The sequence below is a fragment of the Podarcis muralis genome, chromosome 1 (genome assembly GCF_964188315.1).
Source record: "Podarcis muralis chromosome 1, rPodMur119.hap1.1, whole genome shotgun sequence".
Taxonomy (NCBI): domain Eukaryota; kingdom Metazoa; phylum Chordata; class Lepidosauria; order Squamata; family Lacertidae; genus Podarcis; species Podarcis muralis.
Genome location: NC_135655.1, coordinates 14625410 through 14635819, shown reverse-complemented (window position 1 = coordinate 14635819; position 10410 = coordinate 14625410). Strand labels below are relative to the sequence as shown.

Below are 10410 nucleotides of genomic sequence, written 5' to 3'. Positions count from 1 at the left end.
TAACTGACGAGCAATTCGCAATGTCTTGTTAATATGGATGTTTTTTACACTTACGTTTTCACTGCTGTTTGGTTTGCATTTTTCATTGTTTAGATTACTTTTTAAATGTTTGCTATTATTCTTTATAGGGACGCAGATGGCGCTGTGGTCTAAACCACAGAGCCTAGGGCTTGCCGATCAGAAGGTTGGTGGTTCAAATCCCTGCAACAGAGTGAGCTCCCGTTGCTCGGTTTCTGCTCCTGCCAACCTAGCAGTTCGAAAGCACGTCAAAGTGCAAGTAGATAAATAGGTACCGCTCCGGTGGGAAGGTAAACGGCGTTTCCGTGCGCTGCTCTGGGTTCTCCAGAAGCGGCTTAGTCATGCTGGCCACATGACCCGGAAGCTGTACGCCGGCTCCCTGCGCCAATAAAGCAAGATGAGCGCCGCAACCCCAGAGTCGTCTGCGACTGGACCTAATGGTCAGGGGTCCCTTTACCTTTATTATTATTTATATTCTGACTCGGAAGCTGCCCGGAGACCATTTGGCAGCCTGAGATCTCCCGTACCTCAACTTTACTCAGAGGGAGGAGGCAAGTATTAACCATGTGCTCAGGATCGGGGTGGCTGTGCTTCCGGAAAAGGCAAGGCAGCCGAACCCACTCCAAGAGACTCCATTGTCTCTGCCTGTTTGATGTTGGTGCAACAGCGCTGTGTGGACAGCTCACACGCCAGGCCCTGAAAACTCAGGTCCTGCTGGACAGCTCCCTAGCTGGTTCAGGCCTCTTAAAAAGGATGTGTTTTTCTGGCTTAGATTGTGCTGGACAGCTTCCCAGCTGAAGGATGTGAGGGAATAAAATGGGGATATGTATCTGATGAGATCAGGCAACCAACAACACCCTGCCCCCCCAATCCCTCTTACTACCAAGGAAATGCAACAAGCGAATAAAAAGAGAGCCTATCCAGTTGACGCTGACACAAAACCCCACACGTACACTATAAAAAATAATACAAGTTTTGCCACCCCACCCTCCCTCTTCTTCCCCTACCCTTATACAGTGGTACCTCGGGTTACAGACGCTTCAGGTTACAGACTCCGCTAACCCAGAAATAGTACCTCAGGTTAAGAACTTTGCTTCAGGATGAGAACAGAAATTGCGTGGCGGCAGCGCAGCGGCAGCGGGAGGCCCCATTAGCTAAAGTGGTACCTCAGGTTAAGAACAGTTTCAGGTTAAGAACGGACCTTCAGAACGAATTAAGTTCTTAACCCAAGGTAGCACTGTAAAAGCAGCCCAGAGTGTCATGTGACTGGTTTCTGAGGCACCCTTTCCATTACTTCTCTAGCTCTATAAGTGCAATTGTTCTAGTGTGATTAGATTCCGTGATCTCCTCTCCAGGGGTTGCTTGGCGAACTGATTAACGAGGAAGAGAGCTTCATGATTCATGGCCAATTTGGAGAAATAGCAGCAGCAGAAGCTCATCTTCCCTTTACTGCATTTGTCGAGAGGGAGAAAAGCAATTAGTAGCAAAGGTGTGCAAACCCTCATAATTGCTGGCCCCCTGTCTCTTAGCTGGGTCCGACTTAAAAATCTATAGGCGAGATAAACAGCAGCAGAAATCTATTAATGAGAAAAGAACAGAAGTTCAAAAGAACTTGAAAGTAGATCTCCTGGATCAGATCCAAAGTCTATCTAGTACAGGGGTCTGCAACCCCTCCGGAGCAGCATGTGGCTCTTTTACACCTTTGCCGCGGCTCCGGGGCGGATACTAGCGAGGGGAGGAGGCGCATTGTGCATGGGGGCGGTGCGTGCATTAGTCACGCACCGTCCCAACATCACCTTCCCGCCCGCCCGCTACATTGTAAGGGGCATGTACGCTGGTCACTGCATTGAAAGGGGGCATGTACGCTGGTCACTGTTTTGAAGGGGAGTGAAGAACACACACACACACAAAAAGGGAACTTGTTAATTTAACGTTTATTTCTATGAGGAGGAGTAATTCTGAGGGATCAAACAAAGAAATAATAAAAAAGTGACAAAAAAGTTATTTTTATAATGACAAGTTTTGCGGCTCCCAGTTTTTTTCCCCTTCGGAAACGGGTCCAAGTGGCTCTTTTTGTCTTAAAGGTTGCAGACCCCTGATCTAGTACATCATCGTGTTTCATGGAGTAGCCAACCAGGTGCTCCAGGAAGCTCACCTGAGATTCCCAGCAACTGGGATTCAAAAGCATGTTGCATTTATTTTTTTAGCAGTTTCTTCTTCTGAAGTTAAAAGGAGCCATGATGGCCAAATTGCCTTCCCCACTGACTTGACCTCAGAGCAACTGCCATTACTGCAGAAGGGGCACTGTGATCTAACCCACCAAGCCTCTTGGGCGGGCTGATTGCAACATCAGCAGTTCAAATCCATGCAACGGGGTGAACTCCAGTTGCTCTGTCCCAGCTCCTGCCAACCTAGCAGTTCGAAAGCATACCAGCTCAAGTAGATAAATAGGTACCACTGTGGTGGGAAGGTAAATGGCGTTTCCATGCGCTCTGGCACTCATCATGGGGTCCTGTTGTGCCAAAAGTGGTTTAGTCATGCTGGCCACATGACCCAGAAAAGCTGTCTGCGGACAAACGCAGGCTCCCTCGGCCTGAAAGCGGGGATGAGCGCTATACCCCAAAGTCAAATTCGACTGGACTTAATTGTCCAGAGGTCCTTTACCTTTTTACCTTACTTTACCTTCCCCTCGGGTCACTTCCACTCCATGCTAATGAAGCAATGCTAAAATGGTAAAAGCAATACTAAAAGCATAGACTGAATTTAATTGTGCTTGCTTCCCACTGAACTCCATGGGACTCTGAAAACACAATCAGTGGTACAAAAACATGGGAGCATAACAGAGGCTGTCCTTTTCAAATAAACAGAGGGCACATAAAGTGGAAAAATAAATGTTTTGCTGCATATATGCCATTTTTTAAGTGATCTGTGATGTTACAGATGTGAATTACTTTAGAATGCTGGTGTGTTCTTTATTGACAAGAATAGTGATAAGTCGAGATTGGATCTGTCCCAGTGATTTCAAAAGCTCTTTGAGGTTGGAAGGGCATATTTATCTAGGAGAAAGCAGTAGATAAGGAAACTGAAAGGTTAAGCAAAAGAGATGGAGGGCTTTCAAACGTAAGTGGGTCCTCGGAGGAAAAACAAGGTACCTATCATCTCTAAGGCATAAACACATTTCTGTTTCACTCGAGCTCTTTTTGGCCTCTGACCTGTCCCATTAATCACATCGGAAAATGTGTCTTTCCCAGTTGCCTTTGCTTGAATGTTCTGCCGCTTAACGTTCTCAAAAGGACAGAAATGAAAGAATGAGTTTTCTAAGCAAAAGCAGCTTGCTCGCCAAGGTTAAATTGGGGGCACTTCCGAATTGTCACCATTTTGGGGCGGGGTTCAGTCATATACCAGAAAATTCAGGTTGCGCGGTTTGGAGCTCTTGCACAACGACCCTGCTCCCCCACCCCACAAAAACCAGACTTTATGCAACATGGAAAATGAGGAAAATGGGGGCCTCCCCATATCCCTCAATGCCTCTAACAAACTGCAGCTCCCAGAATTCTTTGGCAAAATCTGACAAAAGGACCACCTATCGAAGTGGGCATTCTTGGCCAAACTTAAATATTGCAACGGAACACCAGTGAATGCGTTTAAAGGACCCGAGCTGAACAGCAAAGAAATCATCAGCATTAACAACAGCAAATCCCTCTGCCTCAAGAGCCCCTAACACCACCTGTCTCCTCAATGCCTGTGTCTCCTGCTCCTTTGGGCATTTAAAAATTATTCCCTGACGTCATGTCACTTGAGTGGCAATGTTGGGAGCCTTTTATATACCTTAGAAAGGCTCTTGGTAGGAGCAGACATGATTTATGTTTCAGAATGGTTCCTCAGCTCCTGGAAAGCGGAGCCACGCCAAGTCTCAGGCTTCTTCTGTCGGCCTTGCCCATTGTGTCCAGCCTCTGAGGTTACATCTCCCATCTTTGTCAACAAAAAGGCCGCTGTACGCTTGGCCAGCTCTGGATGCAGTTCTTTGTCTGCCATTGGTACCCTGCTCACATCATTCATGGCACTTGAATAAAAATGACCCCTTGCAGGAGAAAACCAAGTGGCGGGGGGAGAGAGGAGGAGGAGGAGGAGGAGGAGGAGGAGGAGGAGGAGGAGGAGGAAGGGAAAAAGGCCTCTTTATATTCCCCGGCCTTTGAATGGGGCAACTGAACAATGAAACTGGCCCTTAGCAAAGCCAGAAGGAGTCCAAAGTAAATAAACAAACTGCCCTGCTTTTTGCTACAAATAAGCAACGTCCGAAGTGTGGAAGGTGTAGGGCTGTGTTGGTGGAGGGAAACCTCGGGGTTTTAGGCAAGGGAAAGCTGGAAACTGCAAGTCAGAGATGCAAAGAAAAAGAAAACAAGTGGCTCTCTCAAGTGCCGTCCTTCTCCCTCGCAGGCTCCTGTTTGCCAAGCTACGCACGTAGGACTGAAAAACTGCTTTGTCACAGGAAGTTATGGTGTGGAAGGAAACAGAATTAAAGGGAATTTTTTTTTGCCTCCTTCTCCCTGCTGAAAGTGAATGAGGCCTTCTTGCCTCATCTTTAAATTGGGGTGCCTCCAAGTCACATTGAATTCCCACCAAGGCAAATTCTGTGGGTGGGTGCTTGCTGGTGGTGATAAGCAAAATGTTCACACACACACACACACACACACACACACACACACACACACCAGTTCAATCTGTTTCAATAGCGGGGGGCGGGGGAGGATGTGAGAATCTCAGAAACTGCTGCAGGCACCACAAGATACCAATTTCTCAGAAGAGAACCCGGTGATGCAAAAAATACCCCCCCAAAAAAAACCCCAACAACAACAAAGATAGAGACAAAACAGCAGGAAACACCCTTCCCACCCCCCAAAAAGAAAAACAGCCTGCCAGCCTGTGGCCATCCCTAGACTGTGAAATTCTCTCCCTAGAGATGTTTGCCTCACCCCTCATTTCTGGCTTTTTACTGCTGTGTGAAGTATCTGGCCTGCAATATTATTTGTTTTAAAGTGGGGGGAGCAGATCTTGACTAGCACCAAGAGGGATGTCTGGGGGCATAGAGGTGCCCAGAGGCACCACATTGGGGGGCCCATATATAAATGCAAAGGCATATACCGTATGTGTTATGAAGGCTTATCTCTTACATCATTAGACCTCTTCCCTGTTATGAGTGAAATGAAAGGAAGGCACATGGAAGGTTGTATGTCAACAACTATTGTGACACTTATGAGGACTTTAGATTCTGGTGACTCTCTTAATCCTCTTCACTGATACAATAAACAGTCTTCTTAGAAGTCCAAGGGTCTATGCAAACACAGGCCCAAATTAAGGGCCCGGGAGTGAGGGTGGTCAAATGTAAGGCAATATAGAGGATCGTCTTCTCTGTTAGAATTATTATTATTTATAAAATGTGTATACTGCCCTTCATCTGAAGATCTCAGGGCGGTTCACAACATAAAAATACAGTGGTGCCTCGCAAGACGAAATTAATTCGTTCCGCGAGTTTTTTCGTCTTGCAATTTTTTTGTCTTGCGAAGCACGGTTTCGGAAAAGTTTTGGAAAAGCTTCAAAAATCACCAAAGTCTTCAAAAACCTCAAAAAAAGGCTACCACACCGCGTGCTATGAGTTGCTCCTCAAAGTCAAGTCGCAACTGTATTAACGGTTTTAAGAAAAAGGAAACAAACTTGCAAGACGTTTCCGTCTTGCGAAGCAAGCCCATAGGGAAAATCGTCTTGCGAAGCAACCCAAAAAAACAAAAACCCTTTCGTCTTGCGAGTTTTCCGTCTTGCGTGGTACCACTGTACAAAATGAAGGTGTCTGGTGAGCTTCCCTGGGGAGAGCGTTCCACAAACGGGGAGCCACTGCAGAAAAGGCCTGTTCTCGTGTTGCCACCCTCCAGACTTCTCGTGGAGGAGACTCACAAAGAAAGGCCTCAGATGAGGATCACAGGGACCAGATTGGTTCATACGGGGAGAGGCGGTCTCCTCTTTTTTTGGTGATGTGGCTACTACTACCAGAGATGGCCCATCCTGTTTCACTGCCTGAGACGAAACAGGGAGGTGCCACTACCACCCTGCTGCTGCTACCAACCCACCCTGGAGTCGTGTGGCAGTAGCTTCTGGTGAAATCTCACTAGAACTCTCACGAGATCTCACTGGAAGAAGCTGCCACCTCAGCCGTGCAACCCTGAGCCAGGCAGCAAGGGTGGGCGGGACCCCTGTGTGGGCACCGCCCTGCATGATTCCGCCACCTGAGGCAGCCGCTTCAACCCACTTCATGGGTGGGCCGGCCTTAACTACCATATCTGAGCAAGTCCCCCTCAGATTCTATGAGCCAGCCACCTCACTTTCTTCTGGTTTTAGTCTTCTGGTAGAAAGTCAACTGATCTCCTTGGCAGGTTTTGAATAAACAAACACAAATTTATTATTGGTAACATATAGACAGATAAATTGAGGATCATTACAATTTGATAATACAGTGGTACCTCAGGCTACATACGCTTCAGGTTAAAGACTCCGCTAACCCAGAAATAGTGCTTCAGGTTAAGAACTTTGCTTCAGGATGAGAACAGAAATCGGGCTCCGGCGGCACGGCGGCAGCAGGAGGCCCCATTAGCTAAAGTGGTGCTTCAGGTTAAGAACAGTTTCAGGTTAAGAACAGACCTCCGAAATGAATTAAGTACTTAACCTGAGGTACCACTATATGCAGAAATTAACATGTACTTAAAAACAAGAGAGAAGAACTGAGGTAAGTCCAGGAGGGGGGGGAGTGGAGGTTCTTTTAGGGAGCGGGGAGGGAAAATTAGAGGGGGGGAACGAGGACAATATGTTTTTGATAAATTGTTATGTTGAAATTTTCAATAAAAAATATTTTTTTTAAAAAAAGAAAGTCATGTGCTGTGAATGCATTTTAAATGTGTGGCATGGATCTGGCCAGTGACTGGCTCAAGATTGCCCAGGAGCTTCGTGGCTCGGTTGGGATTTGACCGCTGGTCTCCTCGGTCGTAGTCCAATGCTCTAACTACTACACCACACCATGTCAGGCATTTCCTTAGCCTCCTACATTGTGGGCTATAGATTGTGGCTCTCATTCAGGTTACTAGCAGGTTACCAAAATGAATTCTCCACAACGCATATGGAAAGGCCTTGAAGGGTCTGACACTGCAAACCAAAGGCCCCTAAGTGGAACTGCAACTTGTACTTCCACCCAAGAGTCTAAAAATTAACACTGTTCTATTTTAGAGCGCTGGGTCTCAAAGAGGCAGAGAGTGTTGCCAGATGTAAAATCAGCAGAAAAGGGGGAAATTTCCTTTTAAGGATATTAAACACCCGCCTAACAACGGCACCCGCAGAACTGCTAATTATTATCCACTGAAAGTGAGAGCGGAAAAAGCCACAGAGTTCTTTCTAGACATGTATTTCTGTGCTATCCTCTTCTTTCACTGAAATGTGGAAAATACTCGTATCAGAAGTTTGGTCACGTGCAAAAGACACAACACTATTTGCATGTTTCCCCCTCTCGTTCGTTTTGTTTTGGATCATTGAAAGGTATTATAAACCAGGCTCTGCTTGAAGCTCTTTCAGGACACTCCAATCCACTTTTCATCAACATCAATATCGTTAAAAATTGTATACCGCCCTTCATCCATAAATCTAAGGTGGTTCAAACTTCCCATTTTCCATTCATCACTATGGTTGCCAGACTCCAGGTCTGGCCTGAAGTCTCCAGGTGTTCCTGGCTCTCTCCAGGTGGCAGGTGGAGGGCTTGAAGCTCCAGACGGTCCTTTAACAACAACAAAGGTGTGGTGGAACACCTGTATTGCATGCAAAAGATTCAAAGCTCAGCCGCTCACAAGGTGACAAGAAAGGCCTGTGCTTACTGCTCAAGACTCAGGAGAGCTGCATAAACAATGCTATCATGTCAGGCTAGGGCTGGGGAGAGCCAAGCTTAAATTCCTGCTCAGCTTACTGGGTGATTTGGAGCTTTGTTTTCTCCCAACCTAGCCTACCACAGAGGGTTGCTGTGAAGACGAAAGTGGGAGGGACCATGCAAATTGTCTCGTGTTCATTGCAGGAAAGGTGGGGTAGCTATATAATGAACAAAAAAGTATGATCTGGCAGCATCATATGTTCCTAAAAGTAGCCTTCTGCAACCAGTGCAAATTTTTCATAATTCGTTCTAATTTTTAAACTGTTTTGCAGAATTTATTACTGTATTTGCTGATCTCCAGCAAAGCTTTGCAGAGCTTTGAACGGCCAGCCCCCTGAAAACTGATTTAGCCACCTCTTGCACTTTTCAGCAAGCACAGCCAAACACTTTCAATCACATTTTCATTACCCAAAGGACTAGAAACTGGCTTTAAAAAAAGAGTAATAGCTGAGATTTAGGAAACCAAATCCCATTGCATCCTGTGTTTTTTCGGTGCATCGGTCTAGATTAGGATGGCAGAATCCAACCTTGCTTCTTCTGTTTTTTTGGTCATCACTGAGAATTTGCCCTACGACGGGCAGAGCGGGGTGCTGTGTTAAAAACCTCTTACACTCCCTTCTCAAGCATGAATGAAAGAAATCAGTCAAGCCCTGATTATAAGCATTTGTTTCTCTTTTTATTTTGTAAAGCCAGCTCCACATGCAAAGATTCGGTTCAAGGAGCATTCGAATCACAGCTGTCAGCTCAGAAACAAGAGTCTGGGGTGGGTTTCTTTCTGTGGGGGGCGGGGGGGAGCAGGACACTGGCATTGTGTGAGGGTTGCTATGGCAATTCCAACAGAGGGGTTGCTTAATGGCCTGTATTCCCAGGAAATGTCTCAGAGAGAGGAACTGGAGCTATCACTTAGCAAAAAAAAAAACCAACCCAAAAACTACTCCACCCCCTCATATTTTCATGAATGGCATCTCTGTGGAGAATTTTTCTAAGCTGCTTCCCTTTAGAAAGAAGTGGGGGAACCAAGGTGTTTGAAGAGCACCTAGTACTCTTATCATACAAGGAAGAGGCGATATGGCCCATCCAAATAAGCGAAATAGGCTTCCAGGTGGCTCGAAGATAATAATAATAAAAATTGACTAGGGGACATGTTAGCTGGATAGCATAGGTTTATAAAATACTTCCTTTTGCAGGAGACGCCGCCAAGATGAACAACACGGTCACCATCCGAACAAGGAATTTCATGACCAACAGGCTGCTTCAGCGTAAGCAGATGGTGATAGATGTTCTTCATCCCAGAAAGATCACTGTTCCCAAAACTGAAATTCCTGAGAAGTTGGCCAAAATGTACAAGACAACCCCAGGTGTCATTTTCGTCTTTGGCTTCAGGACTCATTTTGGAGGTGGGAAGACAACAGGCTGAAAAGAAAAAGACTTCAAGGAAACAGCGTAAATAACGTAAGAACAGAATGAAGAAAGTCAGAGCTAAAAGCAAACGTTGGGGCTGGCAAGAAGTGAGCCAGCAGTGGATTTTAACAGAAATGAAATTATCCTGGCAGAAAATATATGGAGATTGTACTGTTGTGTTGCATTCCGGTCAAATAAATTCTGTGAAAACTCAAAAAAAATAAAATACTTGTCATGTTAAATAGAGAGGTAGAGATAGATATGTAGATTTGAAAAACAAGTATATATATTTTATTTTATTTTGGCTATGCTTGGACTTTCTTGACGCCACACTTTCATGTTCCAAGTGTGAGATCCTGAGATGTGGCCATTTTTCACGACCCATGCAATATGCACCATCAAGTGCTATGGGTGCCATTCAACTAAATACTTAGAATCATAGAGTTGGAAGGGACCCTGGGGATCATCTGATAGTTCAACTCCCCTGCAATGCAGGGATTTGCAGCTGTCCCTTACGAGGATCGAACCTGTAACCTTGGCATCATCAGCACCATGCTCCAACCAATGGAGCTATCCCACAGCTACTTGTGCTAGCAGGACAGAATTCCCCCCTCTCCTCCTGTCTGTGGGTCCCCTGTGGTATCCCATCTCCTCCAGACCAGAAGGTTGCGGTGGAGAAACCCCAGAACAGGTTTGGGGGGCATACCAGAGAAGCAGAGGGGGAGACCATCCCACTGCACATTAAGAATTCCTTGCACCGACTGATGGAACAGTCGCCTTAGTGCTAACTAACCCGATGTTATTTTACCCACCCAGAAGTGAGCAAGAGTATTGTTAGCCTAGAAATGGAAACAAGAAGAAATTCTGTCGAAAGAAGAATGGCAGACAAAATTAATGGACTATGCAGAATTGGACAAAATGACAGGAAGGATTCGAAACCTGCGGGACCAGAGATTTACAGAAGATTGGAAGAAGTATATGAATTATTTTAAGAGCAACTGTAATCAACAAATTACGCTAGTAGGACTACAAGA

At 45.8% G+C, this 10410-nt stretch overlaps 1 pseudogene; it reads left to right on the top strand.

Annotated features, from left to right (window-relative positions):
- The first annotated feature begins 9155 nt into the window (after positions 1-9155).
- On the top strand, positions 9156-9602 carry LOC114584839 (small ribosomal subunit protein eS24 pseudogene; annotated as a pseudogene).
- Positions 9603-10410: the final 808 nt, after the last annotated feature.